The 22539-nt window shown below is 45.8% G+C and overlaps 1 long non-coding RNA gene and 1 pseudogene across 1 annotated transcript; one reads left to right on the top strand and one right to left on the bottom strand.

The window, feature by feature from the left end:
• LOC131755465 (RNA/RNP complex-1-interacting phosphatase-like) overlaps positions 1-22539 on the top strand; it is a 313564-nt pseudogene that overhangs the window by 255744 nt on the left and 35281 nt on the right.
• Positions 10667-13129, bottom strand: LOC136794086 (uncharacterized). Its single transcript, XR_010840383.1, has 2 exons — positions 12880-13129; positions 10667-11191 (listed from the first exon to the last, which is right to left on the bottom strand). It is a non-coding gene; the product is annotated as an uncharacterized lncRNA (long non-coding RNA).

Raw genomic sequence — 22539 nt, 5'->3', positions numbered from 1 at the left:
TTTCCTCACCAGAGTGTCCAGCCTCAGTCTGCTTGGGCTGCCTTAGGTCAGGTGCTCGTCCCTGTGCCCATGAGTGGGACCCGGAGGAAGGGACATGCTAACTGGCTGGAATACAACAGGACCCATCCTTGGAGCTGGGTAGCTGGCCAGTCCCACCTAAACCATATAGGAGCCTGTGCAGCTTGCCAAATAAGTTCTGCTTTTTGTTGCCTTTATGGAGCTTACAGCTTCATCAGGGAGGCAGACAAACAAATAAGCAAATGGATACAAGATACGAAGTGAAAGAACAGAGCTGTGAGAGTAAATGTCAGGGAGACACAGTCCAGACAGCGGAATGGGAAGTGACATTTGAGTTGAGATCTGAATGGTTGAGCAGGAGTTAATCAAGAAAAGAGGTTAGGGAGAGACAAAGGCCACGTGAGCATTTGGGGGAACATTTATCACTTTACTCTCTCTTAGGAGAGTTGGTGTGTGATGCTCAAAATATTGAACAACTAGTATGGTCCCCTGAAGAGGGCAAAATTACAAGTGGCCAAAAGAGGATGACTGCAGGAAAGCAGCAGCTCGCTGTAGGTGGCCACAGATGAGTGGCCCACTGCTGGGGTCTGAGGCCCACAGGGTTAGGGCTGGGGCGGAGACTGTTAACCAACTAGGATGGAAGTCGTAGATAAGTATATCAATAACTGGTATGGCAGCAGAGGCACGTACCTGCTGGATTTCAAGCCTGAGTGTACCCCCTTTTTTTCCGGGCCTCTTTCCACTACTTACTGACCACCAAACCGTCCCTATGCGATATTCAATAAATGTTGACTAAACATATAGATGGCTATATTGATAGCATGGGAAAATTATCTGTATTCATGCCTGATTGATATTGATAGAAGATTTCGCCCCAGAGCAAATTAGCAAATTATGGCGAGCTGCGTCTGACGAGCAGAATAACAGTCGCCACACGCTAGATTCTTCTCGTATCACACTTTATTGGAGTACAGCTTGGTTGAGGAAAGATGGAAGGAAGACGCCGCAGCCTTAACGGCAGCTGCCTATATAAGATTCGGGATACTGTGCAAGTCTCTGATTGGTTCATATCGAAGGCATAATTACACGTCGCCTTCGGACTGGTTACTGCTCTAAAACCTTGTTAGCATATCTCAACGCATGCGCACTGGCTACAGGATGGATGACTCAGCTTTTTCTACCCTGCTTTGCGGCAACGCTTTGCCGCGCCCCACATCTCCCCCTTATTTATTTACTATAGCACAGTGAAGTTTTGCCGGTACACATGCTCACACCATGGTGTGCTCACGGTTCAACGGCAGTTTTCCACTGGCACATCCATGACACCCTCCTGCGTGCAATGCCATCATAGGGCGGCAGGGTGCAAGGGCTGTCGATGGCACATCTACGACACCCTCCTGCGTGCAATGCCATCATAGGGCGGCAGGGTGCAAGGGCTGTCGAGACCTAAAACCAGAGCTCCCTAGGAGGTGCAATGGCAGCAAGGCCTCTCCGTGCAAGGGCAGTCATCTGGGATTATTCAGGGCAGAGAGCTAGGCTGCAGGGGAATCACCTTCACTGATAGCCAAAAGCGCTTGAGTGAGCAGAACCTTATCTCGACGCGCTCGGATACGAATTCGACAGACCAACCAGAGACATAGCACAATCCCAAACAGGCAGCAGGCTGCAAACGTAACTACTCCCACCCACTCTTTGAAAAAGGAGAAAGCAGAGGAAAGCCAAGAGGTAAAGTCCCCGAAAGTAACTGGCTCCAGTTTGGTAGCATTAAGCCGCAATATTTGAATCTTCCGATCACTCTGCTTTTATTGAGTGCATGATCATCCATTGTTGCATCATCCGTGCGACACTCGGCATCCCTTTCGAGTTTCTCTTCCACGCTCCGTGTCAATCTTGACGGCACCCAAATCGGGTCCTGATCCTGTGGAGAAACACAAAGAGATCCCCTGGATCGAGCAATAACGCGATCCGGGCCTTTCCATTGGTTGGATAACACATCTTTCCACATCACTGTACTATATTCTTTATGAGTCAATGCCACATGACGCTCTGCAGCAGTTTTATCATCATCATGCACATTCAAAAAATTTATAGTAAATAAGGCAAGTGATACAAGCGCGGAAGCTCGTGCCGCAGCGGGGGCATATAATGGCTGACGAGCACACGGGGAACTCCCATACTGTCCCCGTTCATACTCTGCAGCTGCCTCTTCTTTGGGATTCAATTCTTCCTGAGATAAATGTAAAGCTTTAAACTCATCTAAGAGCGGATACAATCTTGGCGCCGGCCCTTGTTTTTCTGCTTGTTTTTCTTTTCTTCTTCTTGGATTTTTAGGCCTATTTACAGTAGTCCCTACATTTTCGCCTTCTGACGCACTATCTTGACACATACTAAGAGCCTTGCGTCCCCTTTGAATTATATCCTCACATCCTCCCCCTTTGAGACACGAGTGTATCAACCTCCACAACGGGAGGGTGCACCGAGAAAGCTCTCCCAGCTTACTGTGCTCAGTTAGATCTCTGCCGAGTTTTTCCCATGATGGAACAGTCAAGCTGCCAGACACTGCAAACCAGGGTGCAGCGCCATCAATATCTTGTAATAACTTGCTTATGGCTTTCTGTGACAGCTTAAGTCCCCGATCTCTCAATAAGGCTTGAATGGGTTCATGAAACTCAATGGCAGTTTCGGCAGATGAGCTATTCCCCATACCGCCGTTTCCTACTGAAAGCAGCTGGAGAATACTCGAACTGTTTACCGACCAGGGGTGCGCACTCGGCCACGCCGACAACACACAAAGGAAGAACGCGAGGACAACAAAAGGAACAAAAGTGAAAGCGAAAATTTACCTGACTGGACTACTCACCGACGGTTCACTCCGACGGTTCACTCCGTGTGTCAAGTTCTGAATCGGTCCTCCATGCGAGGTGCAACGATTCCCGGGTTTCGGCACCACTTATGGCGAGCTGCGTCTGACCAGCAGAATAACAGTCGCCACACGCTAGATTCTTCTCGTATCACACTTTATTGGAGTACAGCTTGGTTGAGGAAAGATGGAAGGAAGACGCCGCAGCCTTAACGGCAGCTGCCTATATAAGATTCGGGATACTGTGCAAGTCTCTGATTGGTTCATATCGAAGGCATAATTACACGTCGCCTTCGGACTGGTTACTGCTCTAAAACCTTGTTAGCATATCTCAACGCATGCGCACTGGCTACAGGATGGATGACTCAGCTTTTTCTACCCTGCTTTGCGGCAACGCTTTGCCGCGCCCCACAGCAAATGCTTCCCTAGATTCCGCAGAGCATCTCAGATGGTGATTTTCAACTCGAGGCTTCTGGGATTTGAATCAGCATCTGCCTGAGGTTTGCATGTTGAGGGGAATCTCAGCCTGGAGACACATGTTGATTCCACGGTACAGTGTTGGAAGCCCACACGGAGTAATAAACGTATAGTTGTGCTCTTTTTGAACCATGTAATACTTATTGACTTAATGGGCACGTTAAAACAAAACTCATGAGGTGAAGCGTTAACATCTCGATTCCTGTCTTTTCTTGAAGGGGGAGAAAATGTGGGCCTGCATTTCAGCATGGAGGTTTGTCTGCAGCCAGTAGAGGCTGCCTCTTTAGATGGTGTGCTCTAATTTGCTTTTCTTCCACCTTTCTCACCGTTTTCATATTTGTTCCTTACTTGCCCTTGGGTCCCGGGTCTGAAAAGAGCGAGATTTGAGCTTTCTATTGCAAAACCATTGCAAGGTAAAACGAGGACGATGGTCCTGGGCACCACGCTCCTGGCCTTCTCCACTGTTTTAACCCCAGCAGCAGGAGCATAAACTTTCCAGCTGTGTGAAGGACTCAGAACTGAGCTAGAGCCATCCCCAAACCAGCTGAAGTTAGTCTGTTAGCTTTGTGCAGGCTGAAAGCTTTAAGTAAGCATTTCCAGTCATACCTTCTGGTCATTTCCCTTTAGTGTACCGTTTCCACCTCCAGGTTCTTCTCTTACACCCTGAGAGGCTGGCCCAGAACTAACCGAGGAGCCGCCACTTGGCTGAGTCATTGTCATTAGCCTCCTTTTAGTCTCTTAAGCATCTCTCCTGTTTAGGGCTGAAGTCTAGTTGTATAAGATTTCAAGTAAAAACTCCCATCCGCAAGTCACTGATCCATTCATCCAACCTTACCTAGTTAGTTAGCGAAATGGGGAATCGTATTGGCAAGATCATTGTCCTTAAGCGATTTGGAGCCTAGTAGGGAAATTCAAATGCCAACATGCAGTTGTCCTACTCTGGGACAAGTGCCTATCAGGTAGGGTTGCAGATAAAATACAGGACACCCGGTTAAACTTGCACGGTGTATGTGTTAAATCTGATAACCCTAGCACCGGGGAAAGTATTGGGTGCAAGGGAACACAGGTGAGGAGGACCAGGGAAGTCTTCGTAGAAGCACTGCCATTGAGGCCAACATGAGAGGGGTTAAGCCAGAAGAGGTGGAGGATAGGGGAGGGCTCTGTGAAGACAGAATAGCACGTGTGAAGGCCCTGACTTGATAGGTGCCCCAGGAAATTCAGGGGCCTGAGGTTCAGGATGTGGGAATATGGAGGGTGGAGGAGTATGTCAGGGGAGGGGAGACTGGAGACGCGATGAAGTCCTGCCATGGAATGTGGACTGGATCCTAAGCACAAGGGGCCAGCCATTGTAGGACTTGAAGCGGCAGAGTGACGTCAGGTGCGCATTGGAGAAAACTCCTTGTGGCTGGAGTGTAGTGACTGATTCGAAGAGGGGGGCTGGAGACAGGAGAAGGCAGAGCGGTGCCCTGCTGCAGTAACAAGAGTGAGTGATGGCCGTGGCTGTGAGGGAGAGAGAGGAATGGATGCGCTACTTAGAGGAGGGATGGGTAGATGCGGGAGATGAGGGAAGAGAAAGGTCGCGTATGAAGGTGGTTCCCCTCAGTGGGACAGGAGAGGTAGGAGAAGTGGGCACTGCGCTGCCCTTTACCTGTTTGCCTCAGGCCGGCTCCCTGCCTGTCCACTGCTCTGCTCCGTGTCACAGGGCTGATCCTGCAAACCCCATCACCCAGATTTCCTCACCAGCTCTTTTCCAAGTAGGTTCAGCCAATGGAGAGCATTGGCCGGAGGTTGGAGGGCAGGGCGATGGGAGAAGCCAATGTATTTTCCCTCGCCCTCCGCCCTCCGCTCTCTGTTCGGGCAGCCGCAGCAGGGCTGGTGGCCGCTGTGCTCTGAGTGGCTGCCCCACCAGGCAGCCCCTCCCTCTGGGCTGCCAGCTCCTGCCTGGCAGCTGTGGCAACACCACTTCCTTCTTTGCCCCCCAGCCCAGCAGTGGGGTGGGCGTGGTTTCCTCTGCTGTGACTCTGGGATGTCTCACCATCCCATCTGGCCTTTTATTTATTTTTTTTTTTTAATTTTTCTTGCAGTAGGCGGGCCTCACTGTCGTGGCTTCTCCCGTGGCGGAGCACAGGCTCCGGACGCGCAGGCTCAGCTGCCATGGCTCACGGGCCCAGCCGATCCACGGCATGTGGGATCCTCCCGAACCGGGGCACGAACCCGTGTGCCCTGCATTGGCAGGCGGACTCTCAACCACTGCACCACCAGGGAAGCCCCCATTTGGCCTTTTAGCTTTTTCATCACCATGTGAAATTTGTCGTATTGAACTACCTGTCACGGGCTGTTTTTCTGAGTGGACATTCAGTAATATGGACGTGTTGGATTTGAGGTGCCTTATGAGACATTTAAATGAAGACGTTTAACAGGAAGTCATATATAGACTGAAAGGTGCAGAGAGTGGTCTTGGATGGAGACAGACTTAGCTGGTGATGGAAACTAGGGGAGAGGATGAGGTTCTTGAGGGAGATGGCATAGAGGATGAAGAGCAGAGAGCCTAATACAGAGCCCTGAGAAATACCCCAAGGAAGATCAGCTCAACAAGAGACTGGGAGGGTGCCAAGAGACAGAAAACGGTCAGGAGGGTTGGATGGCGCAGAAGCCAAGGGAAGAGATTTTCAAGACAGAGACGTTGTTTAAGATATAAGTCGGGGCTTCCCTGGCAGCGCAGTGGTTGAGAGTCCGCCTGCCGATGCAGGGGACACGGGTTCGTGCCCCGGTCCGGGAAGATCCCACATGCCGCGGAGGGACTGGGCCCGGGAGCCATGGCTGCTGAGCCTGCACGTCCGGAGCCTGTGCTCCGCAACGGGAGAGGGCGCAGCAGTGAGGGGCCCGCGTACCGCAAAAAAATAAAATAAAATAGAATAGAATAAAATAAAGATATAACTCGGCTTGGCGGTCACATAGATAAGGATTGAGAAGTAGTCCCCTGGACTTGTCAACGGAGAAATCATTGGGGGCTTCAAGGAGATCCGTTTCATGAGAGTAGTGGGGCAGAAACCAGATCGCAGTGTAGATGGGAGGGGAGCAATGGGGGGCAAGTCAAGAAATTGATGGCAAAGGGAAAGAAGGGAGGGGTGGATAGAAGGACAGGAGAATAGAGTGGAGGAGGGTATTTCCTTGTGGCTCTTTAACTCTGGCTGGGAGGGGCCAACAGAGAAGGAGAGCGTGAAGATGTAGGAAGAGAGGGTGGCATCCCGAGCCCAAGGAGGACTGGCCTCTGTCTTCAGCTCCCACCAGCTGGACGTTCCCTTTCTCTAGCTTTCCACGTAGGCTGTGGAAGTTGCCCCTTGCCTCCTTGGATCAGCTGCCCTTGATTCGTTCGTCCTTTCTTCTTTCTCAGCACATCTGGGTCATACGTTATGTGAAGACAAACAAATCACTACTGACGGTTAATTTTCTTGAAAACCCCCCCAGGCAGGTACCATTTTGGAGAACTACATATTGTGCCTCAAAAAGCCAAAGTAGCCCATTTTTCCTCTCTCATTGGGAGAGATTGCTGTTTCTTGGAGAACCCGATGAAGAGGGTGACTCGCACTTAGGAGTAACGTTGCTTGCAAAGTGCGAAAGGTGAGGTAGTTTGGCTCTGAGGCCTGAGACTTCCTGAGAGATGGCAGACTCACAGCTCCCATTTCCCTCTGACCCTGGGCTCTGAGCTCATCCAATGAGATGGTAAATGAAGTCACTGACACGGTTGAAAGGATAACTTTCTTCTCTCTTTTTCATTCAGAGCAAATTTAATGGAATTTGCATACAACATATGGATGAAATATCCATACGATGGGGCTTGACTATATCCTCACAATTCCCCTTCCCTTTTCTACATCTGGCCCCTTTAGCTCTGCAGACGTAACCCCACACCATCAACCCCCCCAGTCGGTCCACTGAGCGTCTCTTCCTCCTTTGCATCTGGTCGTTGTCGTCACCTTGCTCTCCACTACCGCCTCCTGCGGTAGCTGTTAGGTCCAGGGAGGTTGGTTCACTGTGAGCAAGTAACCGTCAACTCCATGGACAGGTGGAAGTGACTTGGCAGCCGGAATGAGCCCACCCTGAGTTAATTATACCAATGAGGGTCAAATAGAACGGGGATGCTGCTGGTGTGCAGAGCCCCGGCAGTTGTGAGACACATGCTCCTGAATCCACATGTTGCTCCATATCCAGCCTTGCCTTTCTTGGTTCTCTCTCTTGACTCCATCCAGGTTTCTGCTCTCCTTGTCCCTTTGGGGAGGGAGGTCAGTACCGGCCCAGGTGTAGTCCCCCAATGCTTCCTACTTCCAGGCCCTACGTAGGCTTGTATATCCACTTGCTTGGGTTGCCCTGGCATTCGTGACAAGAAGTTGAGTGGTTTCTGCCCTAGGCTGTCTTTTTCTGGCGTCCTTCCTTGCTGAAATGTCAGAGGACGCCACTGAGAGGGCATAACCGCCGTTTGACCCGAGAGCTGGACCCGGGCAATCAGAGACTCCTCACCCCCTCCCCCGACCTTGGAATATACATTCTGCCCACCGTTCCCACAGTGGGAACCCTTTTCAAAAACTCAGCCTTGAGAGAGGAACGTGTTCTTGAGACCATGTGGACAGTATATGTGACTGAACCCTGTTAAGGTCTCTGTGTAAACTCAACATTCTGGCGCGTGGGTGCTGAGATCTGTTTGTCTTTCAGCTGACCAAGGCAAGCTTTGTAAGCAGGTTCCCTTGCTTGTTGAAACTGCCACTGACTTGTCTGGCGTGGGCTGCCTCTTTCTTCAGTCTCTCGTTGTCCTCTGTGTATAGGGGCCAGTTTGCACCCCAGCAGATAATCTTAATGCTTTGTTTGCTTCCAAGTATGTACAAATCAAGTAATGCTTTTGTGATGAAAATTATACAGCATTATACAGAGAACCAAACATATACTTTCCATTACATCTTTGATGTACTAGTTGGTGTTACATGCACATGTTTCTTCACCCGTGTTCTTTGGACTGTTTTTTTCATTCGTGTCTATTTTTCTTCAGATGATTTTCTAGTAATTTATACAAATTTGTGAATCTGGATAAACTAATATCTTTGACTCTCAATTTCAGGTTGCATCCTTTGCTCTCCAACAGTCATTGAAGTGCTGTTTTCAATATGTCCAGGCAGGGATTCAAAATAACGAAAATGCTTTTGAAAAATAATGTCGTAGGTTGACAGAGTGGTTGATAGATGATAGCATAGGCTTATGCTCTTAATTCTTCCTCACAACCCTGCTTATCGTGGCTGGAATTGCTGCTACACCTGTGGGGGCAGCTGGGGCCTGACTGGGCCACATGCCTCTTAGGCCCCAGCTAGTAACTGGGGCTTGTACTCACGGGGGCAGCAGGGCTCCGAGAGGGAGAGTAGAAGCCCAGAGGGACCTGGCTCTGAACTGGTCCACCATTGTTTCTGCTGCTTTCTATTGGCCATGGCACATCACCTAACTTCAAGGGTGGGGAAATCAACTCTGCCTCTTGATGGGAGAAGTTGGAATGTCACATTGCAAAGAGTGAGGACACAAGGAGTCAACCTGGAGCCATTTTTGCAATTTTGGATGGTGCTTGGTGCCTTCCTCAAGGAGGTCGTACAAAACCATTTTTCAAACATCCCAGGTTCCTATAAATCTCCACCTCTGCTTTGGCGGCCCCTAAAAATTCCCAGTCAGTTTTGGTGAGGGGACACTTGGTGACAGTGTTCTCTTTCGAAATGAGTAGTTCCGTTATCGACATTACATTGCTCCCCATCCATTATTTACAAGGTTTCCCTGTTTGTATGTGCAAAATATTTATGTGTATATTTTGAGACATAAATTGTACAGGCCTCTTTTTTTTCTTTCGCACACCCTAGAGATGTTATAGAGGGAGTAAATGTGTCCAAATTTGGGGGAAATTGGAACAGTCAAGAGTTACCTGTATGGAATGCTGTTAACGATGACAATTCCCGCTACAGTACCTTTCCTCTGAGACACTTAGGGTCTGTCAACAGATTAAAAGTAGTAAAAGAGGCCGATGGAGAGAATTTTCATTACCTTGTGCTCTGAAAACTTCGATTTTCATTGGTTTGAATGGGCCTGAAAATGCATTTTTCTTAGTAGGGGCATAGAAGCCTCTAGCGGTATACTTAATAAAGCGAGGTGAGTTATAAGCAATCATCTGTTGGAGGGTAAATGTACCACACTCCACTTTAAGAAAAATACAATATAAAAGTCTTACCATGGAAGAAAATCTTTAAAAAAACACTTCAAGAAAAATAAAGACATGACACCATATTCAGTTTAAAGTCAGTGACTTATAAGCAAAGCAAAGCAAAGCCAGTCTGATTAAGGCCGTTGCATTGTTCTCGCATTTTTTTAGGTCTCACCCATTTCTGTGGCCTTTTTAGAACCTAAGCTTCTAGGGCTCAGAGACGTTCGTCTTGACGTAGGACTGAGCAAATGCACGGAGAGGTTCTCAATAAATAGGCATTAAATTCTAAGTCCAGAAGGGGCCTTGAGATTCCTTCTCTTTACTCCTTTGTAGAACTGTTTTAACCAGCCCCCCAAAACAGAGATTTTCTTTAAATCTCAAAATTCAGACATTCCACAATCAGAACTTACTTCTCATATTGCCTTGTGGTCTGCTGTGGGCATCTGTCGAATGGTGTGAACTGTGCATGGGGACCATGGCCTACCCTCCAGGCCCACGGTTTGGGCTGCTGTGGTGCCATGCTGTGCCCAAGGGCCTTCTTCTTTGTAGGTCTGGGCTCCAGTGAGCCTTGGTCATGTTCTTTTATGGAACCTTGGGTGCTCGACCACTCTGACCCTCAGTCTCATTTGCAGGTTCTGGGGAGGATTAAATGAGCTCACGTGATATCCAAGTGACTGAGGCAGAGTACACTCGGGATGAATCTCTGCTTGGTTTTCATTGGCTGCAGAGGAGGGGATGACCCTAGGGGTGAGCTCCTTGGACTCCAGCTTTGGAGCCTCTCCAACTTGAATATGGGTATGCCTCTCGTGGATTTTGTTAAATGCAGGCTGTTATTCAGTAGTTCTGGGTGGGGCCTGGATTCTGTGCTTCTAACGAGCTCCTACGTGACGGTGACACTGAGAGCAAGGGTACAGCTCCTGCCTTCCTCCCTTTCCGGAATAGCAGGACGTCTGCTCCCCCGGGAGGAGAAAACATCGGCAACGTGACCACTAGTAACCAGTTTCCTTCGCAGGCAAGGGACCTTTACCACTGCTCCCAACCATTTTGTCTGAGGCACAGCAAGCCAAAATACTGAGATGCTGAGGTTTGCAGCAAAGAGGAGCTTTATTCACGAGGCAGCCAAGTGAGGAAGTGACGTGAGAATAGGTCTCAAATCCGCCTCCCCAAAGGCAAGGGGCTTGGGGTATCTCTGGGACAAAGAATAAAGAGGCAGGGCAGCATGAGGCATGGGGAGCATGAGGAAAGGTGATTGGAAAAAGGTGTGCTCATCATCGTTCTGAGCTGGCGTAACTAGGCAACAGGGCTCAGCACATTCTCTGGCTGGAGTTTTCGGCCCTCTGATGGCAGGAGGTCAAAAGGCACTTGCCCAGGGGGAAGATCGGTGGTCCTCTCCAGTCTTAACAGGCTCAGCCTAACTAGGCAGAGCTGATTCCAAGTTCCTGGACAACACTGGGGCAAACATCTTATTGCTTATGCTACATGCTACTTGGAGGACGTGCAAGTGTTCAAGCTCCTTTGATGAGTGAAGACAGGATTTGACTAATCATGACACATGGTTTCACCTCCAGACGAGCAGAAGAGAGCTGTAGGCTGAGTCTGGCTCCTGGCACCTGGAATTGGAGGCAGATGGTTTAAAAACGGGCTCTCCCACCCTCTGTGTGATCTCAGCTAGATAGACTATTGAACCTTCCTGTGCCTGTTTCTCCACCAGCAGCATGGGGACACTCGGAGTCCCTCTCTTGGGGGCTGTTCAGTGAGATATAGATGCATGCACAGGCACATGGGAGACACCCAGTGTGTGTTACCTCTGTGCTTATTTTTATTAGGAGACCAGTATTGTTAGAAGATTTCTGGTTTGGACAGCAAATTAGATAGGTGGTCATTACTATAGTGTATGCAACAGCAATTCACATTACCACTTGCAAAAAGGTAGTTGGTTGTCCAATGGAGATTATAAACATCCATTTACCATGAGCTACTGAACAGATACTTTACACAGTAACTCCTTCAAGTACTATTTCAAATCAATTCTCTTTGTTTTCTTAAGCAATTGTTAACCCCCAATTTTGTGAATAGTACCAAGTAAGTCACTTGAAAATCATCTAGAGCAATCTATTTCACTTAGCAAGCCTAAAGCTGTAGTTCAACAATTTTATTTCCTGTTCTATGACAAAAATTACTCTGAACAGCTATCCCCTGGATAAGTAATCAGCTCAAGCTACTTTGACTGACTAAATCTGATTTACTGAGTTAATAAGCCAGTTGATGTAGAATAGCTCTAATGCATATTTCTCATCCATTCTGCATTAAAGTGTTTCCCATGCCTCAAATGTCTTTTGTCCCATTCGTGCATATCCAAATTCCTACTTCTGTGCTGTAGGGCTTGGCTCAACTACACCTGCCTTTAGTTAAACTTTTCTTACCTGCACAACTGGAGATAATTTTAGTCTCCTCATGACTCCCACGGGGCTAGCTCTGTCGTGACACTTGACTACTTGGTGGCATATTTTATTTTAAAAAGCCTTCCGTTATTCCGTGCACATCAAACAGTAAATGCTTTCTGTTAGCAAACGTGCATAACCATTTTCTGAACTCTTCTGCTCCTGGCAAGATTCATGAACACACCAGGCACATAAAGTGAAAGAGGAGACAGTACATCGTGTTGTATTCAATTGGGTCTTGATACCTAAGTGTGACTCTTAACCAAGGATTATGCAGTAGTTAAGGACACAGATTAAAGTTGTTTAGAGTGTGTCCTAAAGTCTCACTGGCAGAATTTAAATCTCTACTCTGGCAGTTGTAGACCTAAGACAAATTCTTCCTTAAATTTCATTTCCTGCATCTGAGAAAGATAATAGTATCTCCCTTGTAGTAGACTGAATAATACCATTGAACTAAATACCGTTGAGGCTAAATCTTCTCTAGTTTCTAGGATCACTCACTTTCTCATTTCTCCCTTCTCCTTTTAGTTCAGAGTCTTGTCAATTTAGTCCCTTCCCTAACCACAACTTATAAGAAGGGGACACCGCAAAGTGATGAAAGTCTAGACGGTCTGGTTTTAATCCTGGGTTTTTGCCACCAACTTACTGTGTGGCATTAAGCAAGCTATTCAGCCTGTCTGGGCCTCAGTTTCCCCCCAAAAAGGTGAATATTATGAATAGTACCTAGCTATAAGGTTGCCATTATGAGGCAAGTGAGTTAATATTTGCTAAGCACTTAGAATAGTACTTGTTACAGTCTAAGCACTACAGTTGTGCTCGTTAATAATAATCAATGAAGTTGCAAGTGTATAACTTACTCAACTTTCTGTCATAACTTTGAAGTGTTGGTCTATCTGTTGTCCGGTGTTGCAGGTAAATGAGTCGAGGCATGGGCTGAGGCATTGCTACCACTGGGTGGTGTGTTCTCATATCTTGGAACAGCGGTGTGAAATGGGTAGTGGTTCTCCTTGGAGACGGGGCAGACTGGCAAATGACAGCCTGGGAAGGAGGTGTGGTGCCCATAGCTTTGCTGTCAGAGGTGCTGCCTGCTGAGGCACCGGTGCCGGCCTAAGCCGTAAATGGGATGCTGGGGAAAACAGGAGTGGAATGGAAAATAAAAGCCTGGGAAGGAGGTGTGGTGTCCATAGGTTCGGGGTCAGAGGTGCTGCCTGCTGAGGCATCGGTGCCCGCCAAAGCCATAAATGGGGTGCTGGGGAAAACAGGAGCGGAATGGAAAATAAAAGCCTGGGAAGGAGGTGTGGTGTCCATAGGTTCGGGGTCAGAGGTGCTGCCTGCTGAGGCATTGGTGCCCGCCAAAGCCATAAATGGGGTGCTGGGGAAAACAGGAGCAGAATGGAAAATAAAAGCCTGGGAAGGAGGTGTGGTATCCATAGGTTCGGGGTCAGAGGTGCTGCCTGCTGAGGCATCGGTGCCCGCCAAAGCCGTAAATGGGGTGCTGGGGAAAACAGGAGCGGAATGGAAAATAATAGCCTGGGAAGGAGGTGTGGTGTCCATCGCTTCCATATCAGAGCTGCTGCCTGCCTGATCTGAGAGCAGAGAGTAAAAGTGGAAGAGCTTCTCCCTAGCTTCTAACTCTTCTCAAGATCCAGCACGCACTGGACACTGGAAGGCTCAGCCTGGCTCTGTGACATGTCCATTGTACGCATCACAGAGAAAGGGTGGGTGGGGCAGGTGGTGAGGCGGGGGTGGGGGAGCACATGCAAACCCAGCCCCTGGAGAAACCCCGGCCCAAGGGCAAAGGGCGGGTCCCCTTCTGGACTTTCTAGCGGCTGGGACTTCTCGCTGTGGGTGGCAGGTGTTTAGCACCGGACGGGCCACCGTGCAGAGACTCTTGGGGACTGTGGAAGCCTTCTCGTCCAGAGCTCACCCTGCCTGGGCACCAGATCTGCAGGCCCCTCAGCCCTGCGTATGTATCGGCCAGCCGTTCCCCACCACGGGGCCAGAGAGTAGAGCCTGCTCAGAGCTGAGGGCAGGAGGCACCCAGAGTTGCCAGGGTGTGGCCAGCCTCCTCCGGGGACCTCCCCAGCTTCTCTGCGAGGCCTGGAGACTGGAGCACCTCCTCCAGGGCTGCTCAGCTGCCAGCATCACCATGAGCCAGGCGGTGAAGGTTTCTGAGCAGGGGATGCAGAGCCTGACCTGACTGGATGCAGCACCCCACGATGTCCCTTCCTGGCAGATAGGTTCTTTCTTCACTTCTTTTTTGACATTTGGTAAAACAACTTTTAAACCTTCGACTGTTCTTCAGGGTATACAGATGGTAGTGGCTTAGCCGGGATTCGAACCAAGCCTGTGTGATTCCAGAGCTCGTGCTCTGGACTGTGGTGCCTCCTTATCATATATGCTTCATGTGTTACTTGTTTTCCTTTTTTTCTTGTAGTCCTTATGGTACTTAGGCCTAAGTGCCATACCTGTAAGGAACAGCTACACTGCCCTGTAGGAGGTCTTCTTTTGTTCAATGCATGACTTGGTTATCCATCACACTGGGTTCTAATCTCAGAAGATACAGGTCAGGGACCACCAGTTGTGAGCATAGCACCATTCCACATTTCTAAGTGAAGATTGAAGCTAGGATTTTCCCTTTGTCTAGTTTGAAGGATCCAGATATGTAAAGATTATATTCTAGATAAATCATGGGCTATCCTGAAAGAAATTCACCAGTGAATTTTTCCGTTTGGATTAGAAACCAGTTTCTCTGGCCTTCCTGGAGTATATCCAGTAAGGCATCTCATTCATGTCTAGAAAGCAAATATATCATTTATTGCAACTTGAGCGTCGAGCTATGAAAGTTTAAAGTACGATCAACACAATTTGGTCATTGTGAGTCTGCCAGCTGGGTCCACCCTTGACTACACATATGTAACTCTAGAAATTCTTATGCCCAAGAGAGGAGACGTACTCTTGGGTGTCTAGGACAAGGGAAACGTGTTGTTATTCAGGAGCTGGAAGCTTCAGCATGACAGGAAAGAATTGAACAATCCTGGTCTACACAGCACTTTACCTTGTTTAAAACTCATTTCTTTGCCTTGCTTCACTGGAGTGTTTTCTGCCTCCTGGGGCTGACATTGTGTGTTATATATCACACATGTGACATGTAGAAGTTTCAGAACCCAGAATCATATAGATGAGCAAAAATATATTTATATATTTTTGTTTAAAATCTATTTAAAGTAACACTGGGCATAATTCATATATTCCAAAATTAGTGTGACCCTCTGTTCATGAGATTCTTTTTATGGTATGTCACAGCAAATTTGGACTTCCATCCCCAATAAACTGTAGGGTTGGAGGCCACAAAAGCTTTTGCTCAGACCTAAATTCTGTCTGAAAAGAAAGGGTAAATATTCTAAGCCCTTTCTAAGCTCCCCAAGAGCAGAAATGATTTACAGCTGTGGCATTGAACCATCATTCCTTGATCTCATTTGGGAAGAGTTCAGTAAGAAACAGTGTCTTGATTTTTGTTTGTTTTGATTGTTCCCTGTTTTCTTGTCTTGCTTACCAACAATGCATTGTAATTCACGAGTTAGTATGGCAGCAGGCTGAGTGTTGCCTGGAGCTCATTAAATGAACTTTTTTTCCTAAAATGACTTTTTTCTCCTTGTTTTCAGCCCCTCTTCTTTCCTCTGCCCTTTACTATAACCAGAGCTCAGCAAAAGCTGACTGGCTTTGTGCAGACCTTACTTAGGGTAGTCTTTTCTTCATTATTTTATTCATGGCTCCTCCATTTCACTGTTTGCCTTCTCGAAGTGTGTTGACATCTTTCTGTGGTTGATGACTTCCAAAGTGTCTTGGCTTTTATTGGTTGATTAATTTTGGTATTTCTACAGTTTTATTTCAATATGGTTTCAGGAGGAACAGAAAGTAAAGATGTTTCCTAGCCTGCCATCTGGATCTGAAAATCCCTGTTGATTTTAGAATCCAATGTTCCCATGGCAAAAACCCAACCTGGGCATTAATAGATGTAACACTCCAGATTTCAGCTTTTCTTGAGCAATCACTAAGGATTTACTATGTGGTTGTTTCTAATGGGAAAGTAATAACTATCTCATGGCATTGATTTGAGGACTAAATTAGATAATGAACATGAAATAAACCTTTGTAAGGTTTAAAAATGTATAAAAGTGTTTTTGTTATTATTTGATTTGTTGCTATTTCAACTTTACGTGACAGTTGTTTATGACCTTGCTTATGTGAGGAAATGCCTTCTGGTTTATTGTTTTGAAAGCCAGAATATATTTTTCAAAAGCTCAATGGAAATGGCATCATTTGTGAAGGTTAATGTTGAAGGCATAAATGTTTCTTGACACCTATCACTTTACAATGTTTTCAGGCACTAATTGACTCATGTATTCCTCTTCCGAATTTTGTTGAGCGCCTCCTACCAGCCACATGCTTTACATCAGGTGTTGGAAAGCATTTTCTGGATTTTAAATATCTTAGGCTTTGTGAGCCATATACAGTTTCTGTAACTTCTCATCCTCTTTCTTCTTCAACAAGCTTTCTAAGCGTGAGAACCATTATTAGCTCACAGTCCCACAGATCCAGGCTGAGCGCCTGATGTGATTTGTGGCCATTATGTGCGGATCCCTGCTCTGCGTCCTCACTGAGGAGGAAGCGCATTTTTGAGTAATCACTTCTTTGATTCAACTATTGGTCTTCTGGGGCTGGTCCTTATTCTCCTACAGTCTCTAATCAACATGGCATCCAGAGAGATCCTGTTAAAACATAAGTCAGTTCATGTCACTCACATCTCTTCAATGGCTTCTTCACAGAAAAAGCAAAGTCCTCAAGGTGCCTCCACAGCCCTAGAAATCTGGACCTCTGTTTCCTCTCTGACTATTTCCTTCTCCCACTTTGCTCGCTGTGTTTTCCACACTCTGACATCCTTTCTGCTGCTTGGATCCTCCAAGCCCACCCTTTCCTCATTGCCTTTCCGTCTGCGTGTTCCCTCTGCTTGGACCCTTCACTTCCCAGGTGCATGCGCTCCTTGCCCCCTCTCACAACCTGAAGTTCCCGCTTACATTTTATCTTCCCCAGAAAGCCCTCATGGATCACTTCGTTTCAGATCGCAGCCTCCTCCTACCAGCTAACAATCTCCATCTCCCTTCCCTGCTTGCTGTTTTTCTCCAGCACTTCCCTGATATACTAGTTATTCTATCCATTTATTTAATTTCTATTTACATATGTATACTTATGATTTTTATATTGGCTTCTTGACTTTTGTCTCCCCCCTCAGCTCGAGAGGGTTTATTCATCTGTGTTCATCACTGCTGTGTTTCCTGAACATGCCTATGAAACATACTGAAGAATAGTGCCTGCAATTTGGGAAGGGATCAATCAGTTTTCTTGGCTGAATGAAGAAATATGTTCATAAATTAATGAACACATTTCCGGGGTTTCTAAATTGAGGACTAATGGGAAGAGGAAGGCAACGGGTTGGGACAGGTAGTGCAAGAAGTAGTATTTGGAGCACTCTGATAGCTCTCCTAATAGATACGATTTTGTTCATGTAAGTAGTTTTAATGAGAGACCTGGGAACTAGGGACACACAGCTTCAAGAGTTTTAGAATGCATTCTGTAGAGGTCTTTTTAAATGTGTACAAATATCATTGAAAATATATGCACGCATATACACCTGTGTTACTTTATTTAGTGTTTTACAAGAGCCCCTCAGTGAAGGGGTAGTAGCAACTATCAGTATCCTTCCTTTATGATGAGCTTAATTTATTCAAAGTTACATTATAATTTATTTGTAACTGAAACTAGACTTAGTTATTGAGTAGACCCTCCCTAGAAACCTATGACATTAATAAAACCAACAAAATTTGTTCAGTTTCCAATTATGGAAACTGACTCAATTATGGGCCATCCTTTTTTTTTTTTTTTTTTTTGCGGTACGCGGGCCTCTCACTGTTGTGGCCTCTCCCACTGCGGAGCACAGGCTCCGGATGCGCAGCCTCAGCGGCCACAGCCCACGGGCCCAGCCGCTCCGCGGAATGTGGGATCCTCCGGGACCGGGGCACGAACCCGCGTCCCCTGCATCGGCAGGCGGACTCGCAACCACTGCGCCACCAGGGAAGCCCATGGGCCATCCATTTTAATGAAGGGAAGAAGTGATTTAACAACTACAGAGCAAACAGAATATTAAGTGTTTTCCTCCATTACTATTAGTAATGGATAAAGTGGGCTCCAACGCCTTCAAGGTAGCTTGAAGACCATCATCTCTGAGTCACGGGCAGGGGGATGTTCAGCCAGGATGTCTTTCTCTGTCACTCAGAAAACTTTCCATGATATATAATGATACTTAGTGAAACAGATACGGGGCATTTGGGTAATTAGGAAACCATTAGCATATTTTTTCGGAAGCCTTGACTACAAACTGAAGACAGTGGATTTGGACACTTTCGGCTCTGAAGAAGTTGTTTGGATATTCATCTTTATGCTGAATGAAATACGTTTATTTCATCTCTGCAGCTTCCCATATACCATTTTGCAACCTCTGTTTTGTGTTTGAAAAGACTTTTAGAAATTAAAAATCTAGTTTAAAAGTAAGTGACAACTTAAGTGATATATAGAATATTTTGTTGACTTACACGAGCATGCAGGATTAAATATGACACAGTTCAAATGTTAATTTTTATTTTAATGTGCATATTGGGGTGGAGTCTTCAAGGTGCCAGAAAACAAGAATTCACCCATCCTGTTTGGAACTCCAGCACACACACCCCTTCGGTTACCAGTTCTGTTCATGCCACAGAATCATCTTCAGAAAATGTACTGTTTTCTATGTACCTGGTCTGTATATCTCAATTAGTTGGAAGAATTTCCCAGATACCTCTTAATATGTAGTGCTCCAATTCCAATCTTGCCAAGTCCTGTACCAGGGACATAGCCCATAGGAGTTTTATTTCTCTTGATTTCTCTGGCTTGTTCAGAACCCAATGAAAGAACAATGGAATGGGATCAAAGAGATCAGGGTTCTTGTCCCAGATTTACCATAAAATAATTGTGTCCCCTTGGGAAAATTATAGTTATTCTAGACCCCTTTCCTTTTCTTTACTTTGACAGAGCTGCACTAGATGACCCCAAATAACATAGCACTCTTTCAGTAGTAGCTTAGATGTTATTGGTATTGTGAAACAAATGAAGACAATGACACATGAAACTGTGCAACATCTCTGTAACTATGTTTTTTTAGAGTTGCTTCCATTTTACAGATGATGACTGAGCACAGAAGTAGATGTTTGGAACCAGAGGTTCCAAAGTAAATGGAGCTAAACGACAAGTTTCCTTCTTTCCTGAAGCTGACTTAGCCAAAACATAGGCTGCTGAATATTAAGCTGTAAAGCATATTATCAGTACATTTAAAAGAAGCTGTTCTTCTAGGATTTCCAGTGAATAGCAAGCGGTTTTGAAATTCTTCAAAGATCATCTAATTTTGTGAGATTTCCAGCTCTATTTTCCTGTCAAGCAAGTTGCATTAGTGCCAGGTAATCATGTGAGCTTCTGGATGCTTCTCTGAACCTCTTGAATTTTTCTTCTTGCTATCTGAAATTCATGCCAGATAAGCCTTTTTCTAGAGCGTATGTACAGACTTGTGTATTTTTATATAGGAAAGCGATGCATGGAGTCAGGACGGGGGTTAAGCCCTCATTCTCAGAGTGGTATTGAGCTCCTGGTGAAATATAATCATCATTTCCTCAGAATCGAAAAGCAGTTATCTCTAGTTTTTAATCCCATTAACTATTTATACATTTACGTATGATACGTGTGTTTATTGTACCTACTAGGTGTGTTGTCTTTGGGAAGTACAAAGCTCTTTGAGACATAGGTTGTGCATTTTTTTTGTTTTCCCACAAATACTGTGACCTTTTGAGCAGGAAGGTCTATGTTTTACTAACATCTAGAAGCAGAAGTTAACACCGTGTCTAAGATGTAGTCAATGAATATGAAATAGATAAATGAACATATTTTTAAGGAAGGGCCGGGACATGAACAAATAGAAACATTTCATTTTCAGTCACAAAGCAACCACAGACATACAAATGATACAGACAACAAGTGCTATGTCATTCAAAGAAGGCATAGAATAGATACAGCAAGGATCTCCTCTATGGCACAGCGAACTCTACTCAATATTTGGTAACAACTTAGAAGGGAAAAGAATGTGTAAAGGGAATCACTGTGCTGTACACCTGAAAGTAACCCAACATTGTAAATCAACCATACTTCAATTAAAAAACAACCAACAGACAACCACAACAACAAAAAACCAAAGAGGTCATAGAAGTTCTTATGAGATTCCATTAGAGAAGCCAAATGAGGACAGGAGAGAACAGCTTTTGAATCAATTCAGAGGAGAAGTCACAGAGAAACTTGTCTTTGACCTGAACTTGAATTTCCATTAAGATTGCAGCACAGGGATATTACAGATGAAGGTAATCACATAAACTTACTGTACTGAAACTTGCAGAGGTTATGAGTGTTGTTCAAGATCCCAAAGCAAGTGCATTGTGGAATCAGAATTTTAAGTGAGGCCTAATGAACTAAAAACAAACAAACAAAAAATCAAGCCCTTCCTGTGATACCATGTTGCCTTTGAAGTCGTTTTATTTGGTGGCTTGGTAGAAAGTGGTTCCGGTGTTTCTGGCAGGAGTGACTAGTTCTGTCCCCCCATGGCCCCCCACCCCGCGAGTTGATCCTCAAAGTTTCCTTTAGAATGGACTTGCTAAAATGCAGACACACAAGTATTCATGATGCCTGTGTCCAATCATTTCTCCTGCCATTGCCTACTTCACTTCTGGATTCTATGAACAATTCACTGCCTTCCTTTATCCTTTTCCCTCCTCCAAGAATTCCTTTCTCCCTATGGGGCACCTGGGAAACGCACTTCATTTTTCAAAACTCAATGTACGTGTTATGTCTTCTGTGCAGTCTTCTTTTTAGTGTTGTGACCGCACGCTCCTTTTTGCTACCCTTGCACTCCTGCATGCCTGATTGTTGCACTCGCTACACTGTATTGTATTTGTATGTTTACATAACTCTGTTTTCCCCTGGGCAACGTTCCTTGGGGCCAGGGACTACCTTTTTTCATCTATTGATGTTGCCTTAGCGTGTTACTTGTTGTGAAGTAGTTAGTTATAAAAATGAGATTTGATTAAATTGAAAATTGTTATATACATATTAGTTATTATTTACAGATAGAACAGGAAAAAATGTTAATGTTGGTGCTGAAAGTTCACTACTAGTAAATGGTGGTGGTACTTGACTTCACTTATATTATTTTCCCCACTATTATAGCTTTCTACCTGATATCTCTTCTTTATTTCCACCTGTGTTTCTTTATTAATAAACCAAGAAAAACAGGTATGAGGGTAGGGCTAGGCCATACGTGGCTGGAGTAGTACAGAAATTGTGTGGGGTTTTGGTGAGAAAATCCTGAAGCATACAGGTCTGCATCTTCCCTTTGAGGCATGCGGAGAGGTCTGCTTCTAAAGAGTTTTATTAGCAACTACTCAAGATGCTTTTGCACAAGGCTCCTGATTAGCTGTGGGTATACGAAGAGTGAATCAGAGTTAGCGTAGTTTCTGATTTCTTTTACATTGTCCATGTGGATGATCACTTTTTACTGCTGGCGGTGGTGGTGGTGGGGAGTGAGGGAATGTTCCTTTCCTGCTCCTGATGTTTCAGTCCTGTCAAGAGAGCTGCTAGGGTCATCTCAGCCCTGCTTCTTTACTGACTCTGCCCCAGGATGATCAAGTGACTTATATAGAAAGCTTGAAAAGAATTCAGTGAGCATGCTTGCCTTGACTAATTCTGTCCTCTCCCTTGAGAGTGTGAGTGAGTGTCTTCTGTTTCTCTCATTCTGTGTGTTACTAGTTAGTAAGTCTGCCCAATTCTGGGGTTCAGTTATGTGATCATTTCATTCAAACTGGATTCTCAAGCCAGGGTTATCAGCAGTAACAGGAATATCCAGCCCTCCCTCTTTTCTCTTATTTCCTAATTTATTCCAAACCAAATGGAATTAAGGCATTGTACTTGCTGGAAGGTCATTAGAAGACCCTAACATTTGGTGCATTACCTGGGAGCACTGAGAAATAAAAAGAAAGGAGCAGACATTTTGGAGAGGAAAGTGTCCATGTGGAAAATATTTTGGTATTGCTAAGGAAGGTAGTCTAGTGCCCTGGTCTTTAATGTATGGTGGGATGTTGAGACCTCTGACTGTTTGAAAATATTTAGGGTTGTGCAGTAAACTGCTGAAGCCTAGAAAAGGTTTAATGCCTGCTGTATAAGTGTCCCGTGCTTGCTGGGAGACTAATAAACTTGGAGGCTTAACACAATAGAAATTTGCTATCTCACAGTTGTAGAGGCCAGATGTGTGATATCAAGGTGTCAGCAAGGCTGCTCTCCCTACAGATGCTCTAGGGGAGATTCTGTCGCGTGCCTCTCTCAGCTTCTGG

The sequence above is a fragment of the Kogia breviceps genome, chromosome 4 (genome assembly GCF_026419965.1).
Source record: "Kogia breviceps isolate mKogBre1 chromosome 4, mKogBre1 haplotype 1, whole genome shotgun sequence".
Lineage (NCBI taxonomy): Eukaryota > Metazoa > Chordata > Mammalia > Artiodactyla > Physeteridae > Kogia > Kogia breviceps.
The sequence above is the reverse complement of the archived record's forward strand: the minus strand, read 5'-3'. Positions and strand labels throughout refer to the sequence as shown.